Genomic DNA, 19351 nt, shown 5'->3' with positions numbered 1-19351 from the left:
TTGCAGGGAATAAAAGAGCAAGTAAACCCATCAGTTTGCACTGCAAGTGCACTTGGAAGTGCAGTCGCTCTAAATCTAAGGGGTATATTTGAAATGAGTGGAAGCTCTGCTGATTTTATCATCCAATCATGTGCAAGCTATAATGTTGTATTTTATATTCCTTGCATGTCCCCCTCAGATCTACAGCGACTTTACTTCCAAGTGCACTTGCAGTGCAAAGTGTATTTTTCTTTAGTAAATAACCCCCTATGTGCGATATGGAAACATCAACGATCCAGACAACCACAATCACAATAGGAACTATAAACTGTACTGGTCAGCAGAATATTCTCATGAGCGGGCAAATAGGTTCAGATGGAGAGAGGGACGGCCAGAGGAGATTCACAAACCCACATGTTGAAACCAAGAAATTAAACAAAGTTCCACATAGTGTGAGAATGTTTTGAGAATGTTTTTAATAAAAGAAAGGTAAAATTGAACACTCACATTTCAGAAGCAATCAAAAGGCTTTAACAGACATACAAAGGCGCAGTAGTGATGGCAGCACTCAAACAGACGCGTTTTGTCTGATTATATGTCATCTGGGGTGTGATTCTTTGGCACTGTTCCCTGAAGACTTGCCACTAAACGATTAGGTGCTGTATATATTCTTAGTTGAATGACACCTACTTCCTATGACCCACCTCCTGGGTGAGTGCATCATTGAGTTGTCCTGGACTCACTGGAGAAGGCTATAGCAAACAGTGCTCATGTGGGGGTGACCAACTTGGAGTTTAACTTTATTATATGGTAATTTTGGTAAGCCTGAGCCAAGTAAAATAACCTTCATGACGAAATGGGAGTTCCCAGTTTTTTTGCTGTGTGTAAGCTGCCCTATAAGTCGCCATGATGTCGCAGCAATGGTAGTAAAGTATGAAAAGATGTCAGGCACTGCTCGTTCGTTGCATGGAAAATATTTAAAAACGTCAAGTGATTTCATTTAGTGATACAAAGTTTCCAATTTTAAATGACCTTCTCAGCAATCCTTGTTTTTGTTTCATTAATATGTTTATGTCGTGCAAAAACGAAAACTCAGTTTCTGGCATTCCAGAGTCTTGAATAATTCAGCTGCATCTTTTCCATTGTTTTCTGTATAATACTAGGAATCTGTCGCTCAGCCTTGACTGATACCAACACACAGTCTATTTATCATGTAATATAATGCTGTCTTTCTGGAGACACACATGATGATGAAAACATTGTTATTGGCTTATAGATGTTGCTAGACGTTTACTTGCAACACTTCATGATATTCAAGGATTTTATTAAAGCATTTGTTAAGTTGTTTTGTTCTTTTCCTGTCAAATGGAATGCATTTCCTTTTTAGTCTGTCTCCAGAATGAAAGATGCCTTTTCCAGCTTTGCGTTACTACCATTTCCATCTCCCTGGTACAATGAATCAGGAAGAAATCTGCAAATGTTGTCCTTGTATGGGTTTGATCAGAATGTGTATGTGAGCAGCAGATTAGAATTTCCCAATGTCTTTCTCTTCTAAGAGATGGCAGTAGATATTTATATTTCCAGATTGCCTAAAAGAACCTTGGTCTTAAAACAATGTACTGTCTTAAAGTAGAGCCCAAAACTTTTTCATTTTGGATAGAACCAGGGAGGGTTAAAACTTGTGTCCCAGATTGGGGGGGGGGAAGATTTCCCTTCACTTCCTGTCCCATAGCCAAACAGGAAATGAGAGGAAATTCCTGAAAATTAAGGGAATTCCTTGGGGACCCCCCAGGTCACCAGAACTAGTGTCCCAGTTGAAAGATTTTCCATCTATTACTTTTCTGGGGACAAAATTTGGGATTTTCTTCTACTTTCACTTTCAATGATAATGGTAAACAAGACAAATATATTGAATCTTCTTAATCGGGGCACAGACCACAATAAAAAATGACAAGCATGCTAACTTGCAGTGGTGCCAGTGGGACTACCTTTCAGTTGGATGCCAAATTCCTGGGAGAACTGTAGCCACTGGCTGCGGAGTAAGCAGTCAGGCAGCCGCATTTTCCAATACTGTCTCTGTAGTTTCCGGCTACAGCATCCCTGACAGCTGAATATCACTCCGCTGCCTGCTATCAGAGATGCAGTAGCCGGGACTTTATTTAGCGGCAGCATGGGATAACTCCTGACTGCTTACTACACAGCTGGTGGCTACAGTCTTCACAGGAGCTAGTGGTTACCAGAACCAATCCATCCTATGCTTGTGTTTCTTCAAAAAGCTTGAAAAGGGAAGACTGTCTCCCTCCTCGAGTGCTCGTTTTTCAGGCTGAGTCGGGGCTTTCACAGCTCCAGTACAGGTGGATGGAGCAGGAAGAGATCAGTACAGGTGGGCAGAGCAGGAGGAGATCAGTACAGGTGGGTGGAGAAGGAAGAGATCAGTACAGGTGGGCAGAGCAGGAGGAGATCAGTACAGGTGGGTGGAGAAGGAAGAGATCAGTACAGGTGGGCAGAGCAGGAAGAGATCAGTACAGGTGGGTGGAGCAGAAAGAGATCAATACAGGTGGGTGGAGAAGGAAGAGATCAGTACAGGTGGGCAGAGCAGGAAGAGATCAGTACAGATGGGCAGAGCAGGAAGAGATCAGTACAGCTCCGATCATACTTCCTGCCCAGCACAGCTCTCCCTGGGGCAGAGTGAAGATCTCAGAGGATGGATGGCACCTTCTCTGCTTTCTATACAATGCTGTGCTGTAACCCTGCCCTGCACCTTACAGGGACCATTTACTGAAAGAGAAAGTAACTTAAATAGGATACGAATTACTGGGACTTCTGTTACATAGATGTATTCAACATACACATTATATCTTATTAAAATCATTACTTTTAATAAGATATAGTATATATATATATATGTGCAATAAATCTATGTAGCACCTTAGAAGTCCCAGTAAGTCTCTTATCCTATCAAAAAATGTTAGAATAAACCACAAGGAAAGTGATTTTATAATACAGCCCCGATTTCAGGAAAGTGAAAGTTCATCCATGCAGTGGGTGAGGCATATCCTTTTTCACTTACCTGATTCCAAGCTGCCTTTCTTCACACAAAGCCTTGACATTATTTCATACCATAGAGGGACATTAACCCTGTATTGTATGATGGGGAGGCTGGAGTGTGATCATAGCATGTAATTTACATAGGAGCTGAAGGGAACAAGTCACAGCAGTGGAGGATGCTTGCTGGAGAAAGCAAAGCTGGGTACACACAGACTGAGAATTGTCCAGTTCAGCAGGGACTGGCTAAATTTCATGTATACCTGTAAGACAGAAGCCAATCATTAGATCAGTTTCTCTTAGGCTACTTTCACACTGGGGCTGCCCGTGCGTTAGAGATGCTTGATTAATCGTTAAAAAATCGCAATCTCGATTAACCCCCCGACGATCTCTCCTGCTGAGAGTAGGCGATTCTTTCATATAAACAAGTGGAGAGATTATCTGCTCACTCACCTGTCAAAAGAAAGCATCCTGGGCAGTCTGCCAAGTTTAGAACTTGAAACATTGTAATTAACTTACTTCTTAGATCAAAGGGATAGAACTTCTTGTGTAAACAAATAGTCTGGGCAGTCTGCCAAGCTTTCAACAACGTGTAAATGCAGGAAGTTTAACCACTTAAAGTCTAAATCTTTTTCTGACACTTCTTCTTTTAGTTAAAATCAATATTTTTTGCTAGAAAATTACTTGGAACCCCCAAACATTATATATATATATATATATATATATATCATTTTAGCAGAGACCCTAGGGAATAAAATGGCAATTGCTGCAATATTTTATGTCACGCTGTATTTGCCCAGCGGTCTTTCAAATGCAATCTTTTGGGAAAAAATAAACTTCAATAAATAAAAAAAACGTAACAGTAAAGTTAGCACAATTTTTTTGTTTTAATGTTAAAGATGATGTTATGCCATGAGAATTGTGATCTATCTTCTAAGCAAAAATTTTTAGCCAGAATCGTGCAGCTCTACCGTGCATTAGCGCTAAAGCTCCGCTCATTTTTACAGTGCTCCCAAACCGCCCTAAGGATGCTGCCTGCAGAACTTTTCCTAACGTCCCACAGGCGCACGCTCCAGTGTGAAAAGTCATACATCATTCCAGCGCATGCAGAGAGCATTTGAGAAGTGGTGAGGAGACATTGTATCAGAGCTCCATGCTGCACGCAGTTGTGGGATGCTTGCAGTGTGCCACCTTTCACTTGAATGGGTCACAGTAAGTGGGCGCTATACCTGCTGAAAGCAACACGGGGTATAATTGCAGCCGCAGCATGTGAACATGCCCAGCTGCATTTTTTAGCTGCCAAAATTTTAAATGAATTTGTGCTATGCAATGGAAACCAAAAGAAGATCCCAGAGTTTTTAAACTAGTATACATGACACACTAAACCAGGGGAAGGCAACCTTGGCCCTCCAGCTGTTGTGAAACTACAAATACCATCATGCCTCTGCCTCTAGGAGTCATGCCTGTGATTGTCAGGGTCTTGCAATGTCTCATGGGACTTGAAGTTTCAAAACAGCTGGAGGACCGAGGTTGCCTACCCCTGCACTAAACTAAAGACTCCATGATTTACAGATGTGCTTACTCAAAAATAAAATAGGGATAAAATACTTGCAACCTTTCATAACCCTTACCTCATTACAAATTTCAAATGCCAACATTAACATTAAACTAAAACCATACTGAATTAAGACCAATTGTATTTTTTTTTTAAAGTGTTTAAGTTTTGCATAAAATCCATGTAAAAGACAAAAAGGCCAAATAAAAGTCAAGTGAGCCTGAATATACATACACATACCGTATTCATCATGGGTGCGTGTTATACGCTGATTCCCAGTGATTGTGAGCCTCTTGGTCATTCTTGTCGGCTTTCCGCCGTTCTCGGCCACTCTCTGTGACTTTCACAGTCCCGCGTTAGCCGCCGAGAATGGCCGAAAGCCGCAGGGAATGGCAGAGAGCTACAGAGCGCCGCCAAGATACACAGGACATATGCTCGGTATCTCGGCAGCACCATTTTTAATGGCAAGGCTACACTGACAAGTCTGAAAATGACACTGACAAGGCTGCAATGACAAGGCTGCAATGACAAAGCTGCAAATGACACTGACAAGGCTGCAATGACAAGGCTGCAAATGAGACTGACAAGGCTGCAGATGGACACTGACAAGGCTGCAATGATGGACACTGACAAGGCTGCAGATGGACACTATCAAGGCTGCAGGTGGATGGGTAGATGGACACTGATAAGGCTGCATTGTTGGGCATTAAAATGTACATTTTTTTCCTTAAACTTCCCACCTAAAAGTTTTTTCCTTAAAATTCCCTCCTAAACTTGGGGGGCATGTTATACACTGATAAATACGGTACATATGCATAAATTGGGAACCCAGTATCATAAGACATGAATTGTTATACCATTACCTTGCAAACCAAAATATGACAAGAACAGAGACGAATACCATCCATACAATATTTACCACATATTTACCACATTCACACATCTCCCCAGTGGCAAAGCTGGATATTCTTTCACCCGGGGCAAAGACTCAGTTGGGCACAATTTACTATACTCCAGTTATGAAGGAACACAGTGAGTGATCAGCACTGATCACAAAAGCTAGAGGTTGGTAAATGAAAAAAAAAAAAGACGTTGGAGATAGTCAATAGAATTTTATATACCACTGAAAAGACTTGAACAAAAAATGTCTCCTGGAATTTACAGAGCTGCTTTAGGAGAGTTATGGACCAAAAGTTCTTAAAAATCCATTTACAGAATTCCATTACAACCGTATGTGGATAAACACCTATTTGACACCCTCAAAAACACAAAGATAAAGAATTTAGGTCAAACATCTATTTTTGACAAAGTGAAGAAGTATAAGTAGTCAATTAGAAAGAAATGAGATAGCAATATAAATGGGACATTAAATAAGTGGTTGAGTTAAACATTTACTCTCAAATCACATAAGGTCATTCCCAATAGGATTTTCAAAAGTTGTACATATGTAATGGAAAACATGAAACTATCTGTATATTTCAGCATATGGGAGATTGTTAGTAAAGGTCAAGTGAGAAAATTGTTTAATATGAAATTTTGTTATTACATACCGAATTGAGTTCTGCAGTTATGGAAGGTTCATTTATAAAAGGTTAGGATAAATTACACGTTTTCCTCTGCTGTAAGAGCTGAATAAAGAAAGATTAATTTACTATTATGATTTTCATAAAATGAGGAATATGGCCTGTTGCGCACACCCTAAAGTACAGCACAACTGTGGGCACCAGTATGTACTCACACACATATATAGGCGGAATGTTATAATGTTATATAATGTTATGTTTTGAAATTATTTTATAAAAAATGCATATGCGTGAGTACACTCTGGTGCCACCGATATTGCACAACATTTTCTGTGATACTTACCTATGGCCATCCTATGCTGCAGCTGGATACCACAACAACACATGTGTATTACAATGTATATCCATAAGTTGTACTTTACGGCCATGTGCAAGAGGCAATCTAAAGCTTTTTCTCAAGCCAAGCTGAGACTATAATAAATTGTATACTGCCCACTAGTTTATACTCTAGTTGGGCTTATTTATGTATTGAAAGGCAAAGTATTCTTTTCAGCATTAACTGAGCTTCATTGTTAAATACAAGCAAATACAGTTCTCTAAGTCGAAATTCCAAACTAAAAATAGGCTTCAGTTGTGTTTATTCCGCTCAAATTTAAAAAGTTCTGCCTTTCACAGGGGGGTTTGTAAAGAGCTAAAAAGAAAAAAGTCTTAGAAGAGCTATTATTTTAATGGTTGTTACATTGCCAATCCGGTAAAAAGGTAGCTGGACAACTGTCGATGTATATTACTTAGAGGTCTACATAAAGGAGGAAAATTAACCTTGTGGAGTAACTGTATATGTCAGTATTGTGTGTGGTCTATATAACACCTAGATAAGGGCAAAGGTGGTTCACCAGGTAAAATGAAAGTGTGCTTAAAGTAGTTTCTTAGTTGAATTTCACTCTCTCAGTTAACATTGACTATACTTAATCTTTATGCTTCTAGCATCAGTAAATAGAAAGTATATCATTTACTTGTTTTACACTTTTTTTTAACATTTCTTCAGTTACTTCCTGGTTTTCAGGCCTAGGCAAATGTCATACATTCCAGGAGCCTTTCCAGAGAGGAGAAGGGGGTTTCTCGGCTAAGCACACCCTCCTGCCTGCATGCCTTTGGCCCCTTTCACACTGGGGTGGGAGCGGCATCGGCGGTAAAGTGGCGCTATTTTTAGCGCTGCTTCACCATCGTTTTAGCGGCGTCCGCTAGCACTAGGGTTAAAACATCCCGCAAAGCGCCGTCACAGCGGCGCTTTGCCGGCGGTATAGCCGAGTTGTCCCATTGATTTCAATGGGTAGGAGTGGTTTAGGAGCGGTGAATACACCACTACTTCACCGCTCCAAAGATGCGGCTAGCAGGACTTTTTTTCACCATCCTGCTAGCGCGCCGCTCCAGTGGGAAAGCCCTCCGGCTTATTTCTCAGCAAAATAAAGCATGGAGACATGGATAGATGGAAGATTAAAAATTCATTAAAAAAATTATTTTGGTTTCCGATGCTCAGATGCAGTGTAGTTCCGCTTTAATATTGGCAGGGAAATGCACATACATGTCCTGCCCATCAAAGTTGGGGGTGTGTATAGGCAGGGATACATCAGTGGATCCACACAGCAAGTCCACCCACCTTTACATAAATACAGGTGAAGATAAGACATGACCTAAGCTGTAAAAATTAAAAATTGTGAGCAGAAAGGCTTTTTATTGCAGAAGAGACATATTATGTTTCTTCTGCAAAAAAGCTAAATTAGCTGCTTGTTTGAACTCTTCTCCTTCATTTTCTGCCAGGGCAATATGGATGGCCAAAGTCCCAGTAGATGCTAAGGAGAAAATACCAGTAACAATGAGGGAGAGATGGGTTAACATCTGCAAACTTTATTTGTAAACAACAAATATTGCTCTTCTCTCTTTGTGCATGGTGAGATGCCTTGAATCCCCCCATCTACTATCCTCTTTTCTGAAGCTTGGCATTGCTGCTCTGATCATACATGGCATTCTGTGAGGTGTCGGTAAGCTGCCTCTGCAATCAAAATGGAATTGTTCATAATTAAACATAAAACTCATGCCGCGTACACACGATTGGACTTTCCGGCGCACCAGAGTCCGTCGGACAATTTGATCGTGTGTGGGCTCAAGCGGACTTTTTCTTCCCAAAAGTCCGGCGGACCTAGAAATAAGACTGGCTTCAAATTTGTCCGCCGGACTCGACTTTTAGCGGACAATCCGTTCGTCTGTGTGCTAGTCCGATGGACTAAAACTGACGTTAGGGTAGCTATTGGCTACGAACTTCCCTATTCTACGTCATCACGTTCAAATCCATCGGACTTTTGGAGTGATCGTGTGTGGCCATGTCTGTTTGTTTGCAAGTCTGCCGGACCAAGTCCGCTGAAAAGTCCGGTCGTGTGTACGCAGCATCACTATATGTTTTTATCCGCTCACAAAACAAATATACAACAGTTATAATGAAGATAATATTTTTATGCCCACCCAAATTCTTTCCAAAAATGCTAATTACATCTTCCCCTCAATGAACACAGATGTGAATATAATAGGAAGAATTGTTCCTGTGCATATACCTGTACATGTAAGTACGAAGTAATGTGAGGCCCCGAAAGCATCCCATATTCAGCTCTTCTGTCTGCAAATGCAGCCCAGTTATGTTGTCACAACTACTTTTAAAAGGTAATACTTGCGTTTTCAAATGCATTTCACATATACTAAGTGGCTTTTAATCATTTGTGGCTGTTGAGAAATATTCAAAATATCAGTGTCTGCTCCCTGTTCCAGACTCCATTGTATCGGTAGATTCACATTGACTGACCAGAGTCCGCAAATCTTTCTATCCCCGCTGAAGGGCTCATTAAAACAAATTCAGAATGTCATTATATCAGTTTTTATTTGAACCTATCAGTTGCCACGCCAGCAATAAGGACAGCACGTAGATTGCAATAAGCCCCAATAACCATGGGAACCAGTGGGTGAAGGTTCATGAGCTGAAGGAGCACAATGGACACATTACAGGCATAGACTGGGCTTCTAAAATTGATAGTTTAGTAACCTGTGGAGCTGATCGCAATGCTTATGTGTGGAGCCAAAAAGATGGAGTATGGAAACCTACATTGGTTATCCTATGTATAAATCAAGTAGCAACCTTTGTCAAGTGGTCACCTTTGGAAAATAAGTTTGCAGTGGGGAGCAGAGCAAGACATATGCGTTTGCTACTTTAAGTCAGAAAACAACTGGTGGGTGAGCAAACACATTAAGAAGCCAATCTGTGTTAAGCCTGGACTGGCACCCAAAATAATGTACTTATGGCTGCAGGATCATGTGATTTTAAGACTAGGGTGTACTCAGCATATATTAAGGAAGTAGATGAGAAGCCAGCTAGCACTCCTTGGGGATCAAAAATGCCTTTTGGGCAGCTGATGTCATGGTTTGAAAGTGCTGGCAATGGTGGCTGGGTCCACAGTGTAAGCTTTTCCGCTACTGCAAACCGTTTGCTCTGGGTCCACCATGACAGTATTGTGTCTGTGGTTGATGCATCTAAAAACACAAGCACTTCACAGCTGAAGACTGAATTCTTGCCTCTTCTAAATGTCACCTTTGTGTCGGACAACAGCATAATAGCAGTTCTGCATGACTGCTGTCCTATGTTCTTCACATTGGATGATCATGGCTCATTGACTTTTGTGTCTAAACTGGGCATTCCAAAGCAAAGCACTCAGCGTAACATTTCAGCTACGGAATGCTTTAGAAACATGGATAAGAGAGCAACTACTGAGGACCGCAAAACCACACTGGACACTCTGCATCAGAACAGCATAACTCAAGTGTCATTTTATGAGGGGGACAAATATGGTTGTTGCAACTTCTGTACTACAGGCATCAATGGTGCAATGACTATTTGGGACTTTAAAGCGGGATTCCACTCTTTTTTTATTTTTTTCTTACCTGTCTCACTGGTGGGTGAGTGCTACCTTCGATTGGCATCCACGTCCGGCGTTTATTTGACCCCCGGCGCCACAAATCTTTTCCTCAGGATGACTTATAAAAACCTGCCCTGGCATTTTCCATTTTAACTGTGGGCGTCTGAAGCCCACAGGCATTTACTTCCTGGTATATGATGACGTCTGGCTCCCAGCATGCTCCGCTCCATCTTGCACATGCTCAGTGAGAGCAGTGACAAGGAAAGAAAAACTTTCATTGTCCCCCATGGATTCTTGGGAAATTTCCCAGGGACCATTGCGAGGACGATAGCCACACCTACTCCCACGGGAGGACAACCAGGAAGTCAGCTGAAACATCAGAAATAAAAGGTAAGGAAATTATATTTTTTTTTTTCAGGGTTCGTTTAGGTAAGTATGCTATCTGTTGATTTTAATAACATGAACTTTCATTTTTAGGTACCAAACCACTTTAAGGCCGCGTACACACGGGCGGACTGTTCGCCCAACTAAGTTTGTCAGACAATCCGACAAACAGTCCGCTCAAAATTTGCATGAACGGACTTGACCACACACGATGAACGAACAGTCCGCTGAAAGCGTGCGTGATGACGTGAACGGCACGTACGACGGGACTAGAAAAATGTCCTATACACTGCAATGCAACCTTCGCTGTGTAAATCCTTTCTGAGCATGCGCGAAACTTAGTCTGTCGAACGAGCCTACACACGAGCGGACTGTCCGCTGAAACCAAGTTTGGGCGGACAGTCTTACGGAAATTCCGAAAAACTTTGTTCGTCAGACTGTCCGCTGAAACAGTCCGCTGAAGCCCACACACGAGCGGACTGTCCGCTGAAACACTGTTCAGCGGACAAAGTTGGGCGAACAGTCCCCCCGTGTGTACGCGGCCTTAGACTCTGGAATCTTACTGTAAAGGTCTGCTCATTAGGTAACTGAAAAGCAACTGCACAAGCAAGACAAATAAGCAAAACTGTTGTTCTGCGACATTTTGCTGACCTGTTGTACACTTGAGAAAGTACAGCGTGCTATGAGATCCAGTTCCAAAATATCTAACATTGTCTTTAAAGCACAATGCATCAATACAAATAAAAGTCTGCTTTTTTTTGTCTTGAAATTATATTACTTAACAAACATTGAGCTGGACAAGAAATAACTAAACTTTAAGGAAGAACATTGGTCCAGCTTTGAATGAAACTATGTATATATTATACCTGGGTGATGTTCCTGGAAGCTGGAAGTCACTCAAGTGAACACCACAACTATCTCCGCTTGCTTATGGGTCCTGTGCTTAGCAGCTGGCCCGATGCATTGTGAACAGAGGAGGTGGGCTGCTCAACAAGGATGGTATTCAGAGAATGCTTTGCACTTTCTGATGAATACAAAGCATTCCCTGAATGGACAACGTGGAGAGGCAGAGTGGTGACATCACGCTCTCCATTTCCTCCAATCAGAGAATGTTTTGCATTCATTCAAAAAATGCAAGGCATTCTCTGGATGTTACCCATACTGAGTCACTGACCTTTTATATTCACAATGCATCAGGCTGCTCGGCATGGGGCTCAGGAGCAAGCAGAGATCACCGGAGAAGTAGTGTCTATTTCAATTATTTCCAGCTTCCAGGGGTATTGCTCAGGAAAAAATATGCCATGCCTGGAAGTCTTCTTTAAGGCCAGTAACATTGTCTGAAGTATGTCTAACATGTATTAAATATTATCCAATGTTTGCCTAATAAGAATAATTCTCATTTAATCAGGATGAAACTATATTGGAGTGTAATAATCCAATACATCTTTATAATATATGAACAGATCTGCATTTAAAACTGAAATCAACCTGCAATTTTTACAATAAGGCCTTTTTTTCCCTCATTTTAGTAAAACAGAAATATTTAACTGGTATAGAGGTAGCTTACATTGATACTTTGAATAGTTTATTTTAATGAATAATAAACTGTCCAGCAGTTCTTTAATGACATTTGAAAGAATGTCTGTCAGGCTCCTGTGACTTATTATTTTTCAGCTCTTTAATACTCAGATCATTTAAAGATTGTTAAGGTCCAAATTCTTTGGAGGGCAGTATAGAAAGACACCATTGTTGAGGAAAAAACAAAAACAAAGAAATTGTGCTGGTTGGTTGTACTGGGAAGCATATAATTGTTAAAGTGGTTGTAAGCCCACTTTACAACAAAAAAAAAACTAACACCTGCAAGACAAAGGCATAATGAGCTAGTATGCATAGCATACTAGCTCATTATGTAATACTCATATGAGATCGAAGCCCTCGCTGCAGTGCCCGTACACCGATCCGGCCGCCGACATCACTCCCAGGGGTTACTTCCGGGTATTGGCCGGAGTCGGGATGATGTCACTTCCGCGCATGTGCGTGGTAACGGCACACACGTGCCATTTCTTCAGTTTGTGTTAGTGCGCATGTGCCAATGATGTCGGCACATGAAAATACAGGGGATATCTCCCAAATAGTGTAGGTTTAGGAGATATCCTGGGTAGCTACAGGTAAGCCCTATTACCTGTAGCACAAAGTGGCCTGTAAGGGTTTACAACCACTTTAAAGAATGTACAGTAAATGTATTAAAAGATTAGAACTAGATTTGCCATTATCACTGATAATCAAGTGTGTAGGAAAATCTAATACTAATAATCTGTTTGGTTCTAGAAATGTTTTTTCCAGCCTTAGTAATTTAGGTATGTAAGAGGTTTTGCTGGACCATCTCAAATTGATCAGACGGGGCAGCTTGGTATATTTTAATTAAAACTTGAAAATTCTTGGTGAGACCAGTAAAAACCTGTAGGTGTTTCTTTTTTTTCTGTCTGAACATAGAGAAATTAAATTACCTCCGAGGGCTGCTTTGAATGCTTTCCGCAGTTGAAGAGAGGAACTATCACTATGAGAATTCAATAGAAAATATTCTTCAGTGCAGGCACTTATATTGTTGCTAACCTCTGGTATACGTAGAAGGAATCATTAAAGGCTTAGTTCACCTTTGTGACCATGTTCCATGGTATTCCAATATTTACTGAATCGCAGGGGTCTTGTGCCTGCATGCTTCTTGTCTACTCCTCCCATGCTCATCTCCAGGATTTATCAGGAGCCTCTCCCATCCTCTGGTACTCTCTATTCTAATCTACCTGGCTGTCTCTTACTCTGGCCGCCTTTAGGCAATCCCTGAAAACCCATCTCTTCAAGGATGCCTATCCCACCTCCAACAACTGAACTTTTAACTCTTCAGTTCACCCCCCCCCCCCCACAGTTTTTAACTTTTGTACCACTTACCCCACCCTCTTAGATTGAAACTTTTATGAGCAGGGCCCTCTACATTCCCTTGTATTTTATTGAATTGTAACTATACTGTCTCTGTGTCTGTGGTTGATGCATCTGATGCAATTGCCTGTTTTGGCTCTGAAGAAAGGGGTTATCCCCTGAAACGCGTCAGCCGTTTACGTTGGGGTATTCGTCAAATCATCTGACATCAGATCTGAATGTGTCGATGTTCGGTGCGATGGATCCAATTGTACTGATTATGCCTTTTATCAATACTCGTTTGTGAGTAGCCATTTTGCTATTTGTTCTGTTTTCAATAAAGCTCTATATATGGTAATGCACTAGGTCAGTGCGCCTTCCTTTTTTGTTTTGTTTTTCTACAGTATTTGAATACCCAATATTCTAAGGAGGGCTGTAAGACCTTTTTGACACTACCATCTTAAACTGTCGTATTCACACTTTGAAGCCCGAGACACCAGAGCGCAGGAGAAGTTGTCTTTTTCTTCACATTGGATGATCATGGCTCATTGACTTTTGTGTCTAAACTGGACATTCCAAAGCAAAGCACTCAGCCTAACATTTCAGCTACAGAATGCTTTAGAAACATGGATAAGAGAGCAACTACTGAGGACTGCAACAAAAGTGAGTACACCCCTAAGTGAAAATGTCCAAATTGTGCCCAAATAGCCATTTTCCCTCCCCAATGTCATGTGACTTGTTAGTGTTACAAGGTCTCAGGTGTGAATGTGGAGCAGGTGTGTTAAATTTGGTGTTATTGCTCTAACTTTCTCATACTGGTCACTGGAAGTCCAACATGGCACCTCATGGCAATGAACTCTCTGAGGATCTAAAAAAATAATTGTTGCTCTACATAAAGATGGCATAGGCTATAAGAATATTGCCAAGACTCTGAAACTGAGTTGCAGCACGGTGGCCAAGAACAGGTTTAACAGGATAGGTTCCACTCAGAACAGGCCTCGCCATGGTTGACCAAAGAAGTTGAGTGCACATGCTTAGCGTCATATCCAGAGTTTATCTTTAGGAAATAGATGTATGAGTGATGCCTGCATTGCTGCAGAGGTTGAAGGGGTGGGGGTTAGCCTGTCAGTGCTCAGACCATACGCCGCACACTGCATAAAACTGATCTGCATGACTGTCATCCCAGAAGGAAGCCTCTTCTAAAGATGATGCACAGAAAACCCACAAACAGTTTGGTGAAGACAAGCAGACTAAAGACATGGATTACTGGAACCATGTCCTGTGGTCTGATGAGACCAAGATAAAATTATTTGGTTCAGATGGTGTCAAGTGTGTGTGGCAGCAACCAGGTGAGGAGTACAAAGACAAGTGTGTCTTGCCTACAGTCAAGCATGGTGGAGGGAGTGTCATGGTCTGGGGCTGCATGAGTGCTGCCAGCACTGGGGAGCTACAGTTAATTGAGGGAATCATGAATGCCAACATGTTCTGTGACATAATAAAGCAGAGCATGGTCCCCTTCCTTTGGAGACTGGGCTGCAGGGCAGTATTCCAACATGATAATTACCCCAAACACACCTCCAAGATGACCACTGCCTTGTCAAAGAAGCTGAGGGTAAAGGTGAGCGACTAATCAAGCATGTCTCCAGACCTAAACCCTATTGAGCATCTGTGGGGCATCCTCAAACGGAAGGTGGAGGAGCACAAGGTCTCTAATATCCACAAGCTCCGTGATGTCATTATGGAGGAGTGGAAGACACCAGTAGCAACCTGTGAAGCTGGTGAACTCCAGGCCCAAGAGGGTTAAGGCAGTGCTGGAAAATAATGGTGGCCACACAAAATATGGACACTTTGGGCCCAATTTGGACATTTTCATTTTAAAAGTGTACTCACTTTTGTTGCCGGCGGTTTAGACATTAATGGCTGTGTGTTGAGTTATTTTGAGGGGACAGCAAATTTACACTGTTATACAATCTGTACATTCACTACTTTACATTGTAGCAAAGTGTAATTTTTTCAGTGTTGTCACATGAAAAGATATAATAAAATATTTACAAAAATATGAGGGGTGTACTCACTTTTGTGAGATACTGTTTATAATGTATTATCAATCATTACTAGAGGTGGTAGTAGGTGTAATGTGTTGGCTTTATTCTGCATTTTATTAAATAATCCATTTGCTTAAATAATACAGTATATAGTCTATGTTAGTTAATTTATCATCATTATTGCTAATTTATTTTGTCTTTTTAGCCCATAAGGGAATTTCACTTTTTTTTTTTTTTTTTTAACCAGATATTGTAATTGTAATTATAATTGTAATTGTAGTCTTCCACGGCATAACTTGATGCAAAAGTGACACTATTTAAATGTTTGACTCATCATATATAATTGCTGCTTTTTAACTCTGTAGCTTTTCTTGAACAATCAGATAGGTCAATGCCCTTTGGAAATGACTTCACCCAAAGCTGTCAAAAAAATTGGAAAAAATACCATAATGGTCAGGAGTACTGTCAAAACAAACATTTCTATGATCCCCTAAAACTATCATTAAGTGTTCCTACCTTCTATGTGTTCAGCCTACAATCCCTACACTGATGTGGGAGAACATTGTTAATTAGATACCTTCCTAGTATATCGTTTTAAATTCTTCTTGTAAATGAAAGTCTTGTCAGTCAATATCAGGCTGCCTCAGTACTGATTAATAAAGTCAGAGAAGTCCCTACAGGAAAATCCTAAATGAATTAAAAGAAAGAAGAATGAATCACAAAACCCCAGAGAGAGATACTTGCTGAAGAAAAGAGACTTTTATAACTGAGAGCACGTAGAATGGCTTATTGCATTAAAGTAGAAGTGGAACTAAAGGCAAAACTTGTCTGAGCCCATGAAGTAATAACATGTGTTAACTAAAGAGAGGATGTTTACAACCAGGGGTGGCTTGTCTGTTCCCCCCCCTCCTCCCCCAGGAGACAGACAAATGGGAAGGTGGAAGGCCTCCTTAGTTTAAGAGGCAGATATCCTGCCTGGCATGACACTCCGATCTCCCCTGTCTTAGCCATGGAGTGCTGGATGCAGGTAAGCCATCCTTGGAGACAGTGGCGGCTGGTGGGTCAGTTGGTTGGGCTTCCACTGCATGTCCTCCCGCCATGCGTCTCCTCCCTCCTCCTCCTCTAAAGCCAATAGGATCGCTTCTCCTTTTGGGAAATCGAGAAACGGGTTTCAGGACTCGCTTCCTGATTGGCCGGGAGGAGATACCCATACCCATTCGCTATTTGAAGCCTATTAGAGTCTCAGGCTCTAATCATGTGCTTAAAAATAAAATAAAAAAATTGGAATCCATGTGTTCTGCACTCCGCATGTAGATTAGGGGGCCGGACGCATGTATAGGCGGGGCAGCGCCTGTGCGCCCCTAATGGATAGGCCGCCACTGGTTACAACCCTGTCAAGTTTTTTACTGTCTGTGTGTAAAAGTGGCCATGATTGGCTGTGTGTTGGCATCAAAATGATAGAGCCCCCACCCCACTTGTTTTTGGAAAGGACAGTGACCCAGTGCTGGTAGATAGAAGCCTCTGCCATATTGCGCCCAACTCCTGTCCACAGGCCCACCCAGAAAATCCCTGGCAATAAAGAGGAGGTCCGTCCACCCCTCCAAAAATTAAAAGCCAGCAGCTATACATACTGCAGCTTCTGACTTTTAATAATAGGACAGAAACCATTGCCATGTTGGCACTGTAGCTGATGTTTCCATCAGCTGTCGGGTGCTGCCTCTGCTATTGTGGGTAAGGGAATTCGGCAGTGTAGCATTAAGGCTTCATGCCGGGTCCCTACTGCGCATGCGTGAGGCATTGCTGCACTCTCCTACTGGCCTGGTGGAAGGGGAAGGAGGAGGGAGCCGAGCTGTGACGTAATTCGCTGTGGCCCGGACTCCCAGAAGTGGGGACAGGATACCTGTCAAAGACAGATATCTGCTCCCCCCTCTGCTCAAAAGTTGCCAAATGTGGCGCCAGAGAGGGGGAGGAGACAAATGAGTGGAAGTTCCAAGTTGGGTGGAACTCCACTTTAAGGCTTTATATTCATAAAGAAAGGAATGTCCACACGAGAAATAGATTTTCTGCAGTTAACTGTAGCTTTCAGAGACATTCAAAATCACATTCATATGCTGACAGAACTCTTTGGCATAAATCACCATAGGCATAAGCAGACATCCTGCAGCAGTCACTCAGACACAGAACGTCAGCACATAATTATTAGACATCTTCCAATTACTCTCCTTGGGAGCACAGCCTCCAGGTTTACTAGATTCCACAGCATTTCCCTTCTGTGCTTTTCTGTAGCCTCTCTCTCTATGCCCCACTATAGCTCTGCTCAGCTGGGCATACTTCCAGATAGAATGCTCTTTCCCCCAGGGTCATTAGTACTCACTCTAGGGGGCTCTGGCCTGGCCTACTAGACTTCATGCATTCAGGTCACAACTCACTTCATGTTGTATCAGAGAAATGATGACTGTAGCTGCACCTACTGAATCCTCTACACTTCTCCTTGCTTTAGCCATGTGCAGGGCCCTTGCAGTAGCTGATTACATATATGTAGCTGTAGGGTGTTTGTCTCCCATGCCTCAACTGCCTAAGGCTTCCACTATCCTGGCATTTATCTGGGCACTCTTTACACCTCTGACATCACTAGAGGAGGGACTTCTCTGAAATGGTCTCTTGCCAGACCAATCTGTTAACATGCTATGAGGAAGTGAGCTGCCATCTAGAAAGCTGGAGGCCTGTGGATTTAGTGTACCTGGATTTTGCAAAGGCATTCGACGCAGTCCCCCATAAGCGCTTAATCTACAAGCTGAGGTCTGCAGGCGTGGAAAATAAGGTTTGTTCTTGGGTAAAAAACTGGTTACAGGGGTGTGCCCAAAGGGTAGTGATAAATATTGTGTACTCAGACTGATTGGGAGTGGTAAGTGGGGTGCCCCAGGGTTCTGTCTTGGGACCAATTTTATTTATAAATGATATAGAGCAGTGTTTCTCAACTCCAGTCCTCAAGGCACCCCTACAGGTCATGTTTTCATGATTTCCCTTAGATGAAATTGGCAGTCACAGCCCGTGAGCCAATGAGGAGAAAGCGGGAGGCGGGGTCGAGCCACGGCACTATGTTCTGCACATAAAGCAGGGCTTGGTAGCAAGTACGTACCAGTGCCCCCATAGAAAGTGGCTTGTTATTGGGGCCGCTGATCAAGGGACGGAGCTAGATGCACTGGCGGGAGACCCGAGGAGAGGAGGATTGGGGCTGCTCTGTACAAAACCACTGCATACAGCAAGCAAACATGACATGTTTATTTAGATTTTTTTTTTTTAAAAGCTGAATCTTTAATACCACTTTAACACAAATCAGAACTCCTGACCTGAATACAAGTTCTAGGTCAGTTTCTCAAAAAGTATTGAAGCCACAGACAACCAGGCAGTTAGTACCTTTTGTTACCCAGCACTACTCTATACCCATTCAAGTTTCAGTCTAAAGCCTAGTGCCCACGGGCCGTATACTGGACGGCATTGGCCGGTTCAATAGAAATGAGCCGACATTTGGCCCATGTGTACTGCAGTCGGTCCGACAGAAGCCAGCCGAACAGACCGAAAAAGGTCTGCCGATCGGCTCCTGGTCAGTACTCTCAGCCAATGGCTGATAGGATGATGTACTTGCTGAACTCTGACACCTAGTTTTTTCTAATATCTTTTTGGTGAATGTCACATCTATGACAGTTTCATACTATATCCTCACTTAGTACATCTGTCACTGTTGCATTTTTTGGCTTATCCAATTCTTGGGTAAGTATGTCTGTAAGTGAATACTTCCTTTTGTTTTGCCATATGTCCCCCCAGTATGTTGACCTTGATTCTCCCTTGGGACCAGTTCGGCCATCTCCTTCTCCCTACTGTTAGAACACAATAGCTTAGCGGGGGAGATCGCTGTACTAACATTGCATAGTTAGTACAACGGCTCCTACT

At 42.2% G+C, this 19351-nt stretch overlaps 1 protein-coding gene and 1 pseudogene across 1 annotated transcript in view; one reads left to right on the top strand and one right to left on the bottom strand.

Moving 5' to 3' along the window:
* The window catches only part of XKR4 (XK related 4), a 459167-nt gene that overhangs the window by 85744 nt on the left and 354072 nt on the right, over window positions 1–19351 (bottom strand). The gene's annotated exons all lie outside the window — the stretch shown is intronic.
* On the top strand, window positions 9009–12124 carry LOC143997879 (actin-related protein 2/3 complex subunit 1A-A pseudogene; annotated as a pseudogene).

Source organism: Lithobates pipiens, unplaced genomic scaffold (genome assembly GCF_037356315.1).
Source record: "Lithobates pipiens isolate NorthernLeopardFrog02 unplaced genomic scaffold, aLitPip1_a1.2 Scaffold_19, whole genome shotgun sequence".
NCBI classification, from domain to species: domain Eukaryota; kingdom Metazoa; phylum Chordata; class Amphibia; order Anura; family Ranidae; genus Lithobates; species Lithobates pipiens.
This window is presented reverse-complemented; position numbering and strand designations above follow the sequence as displayed.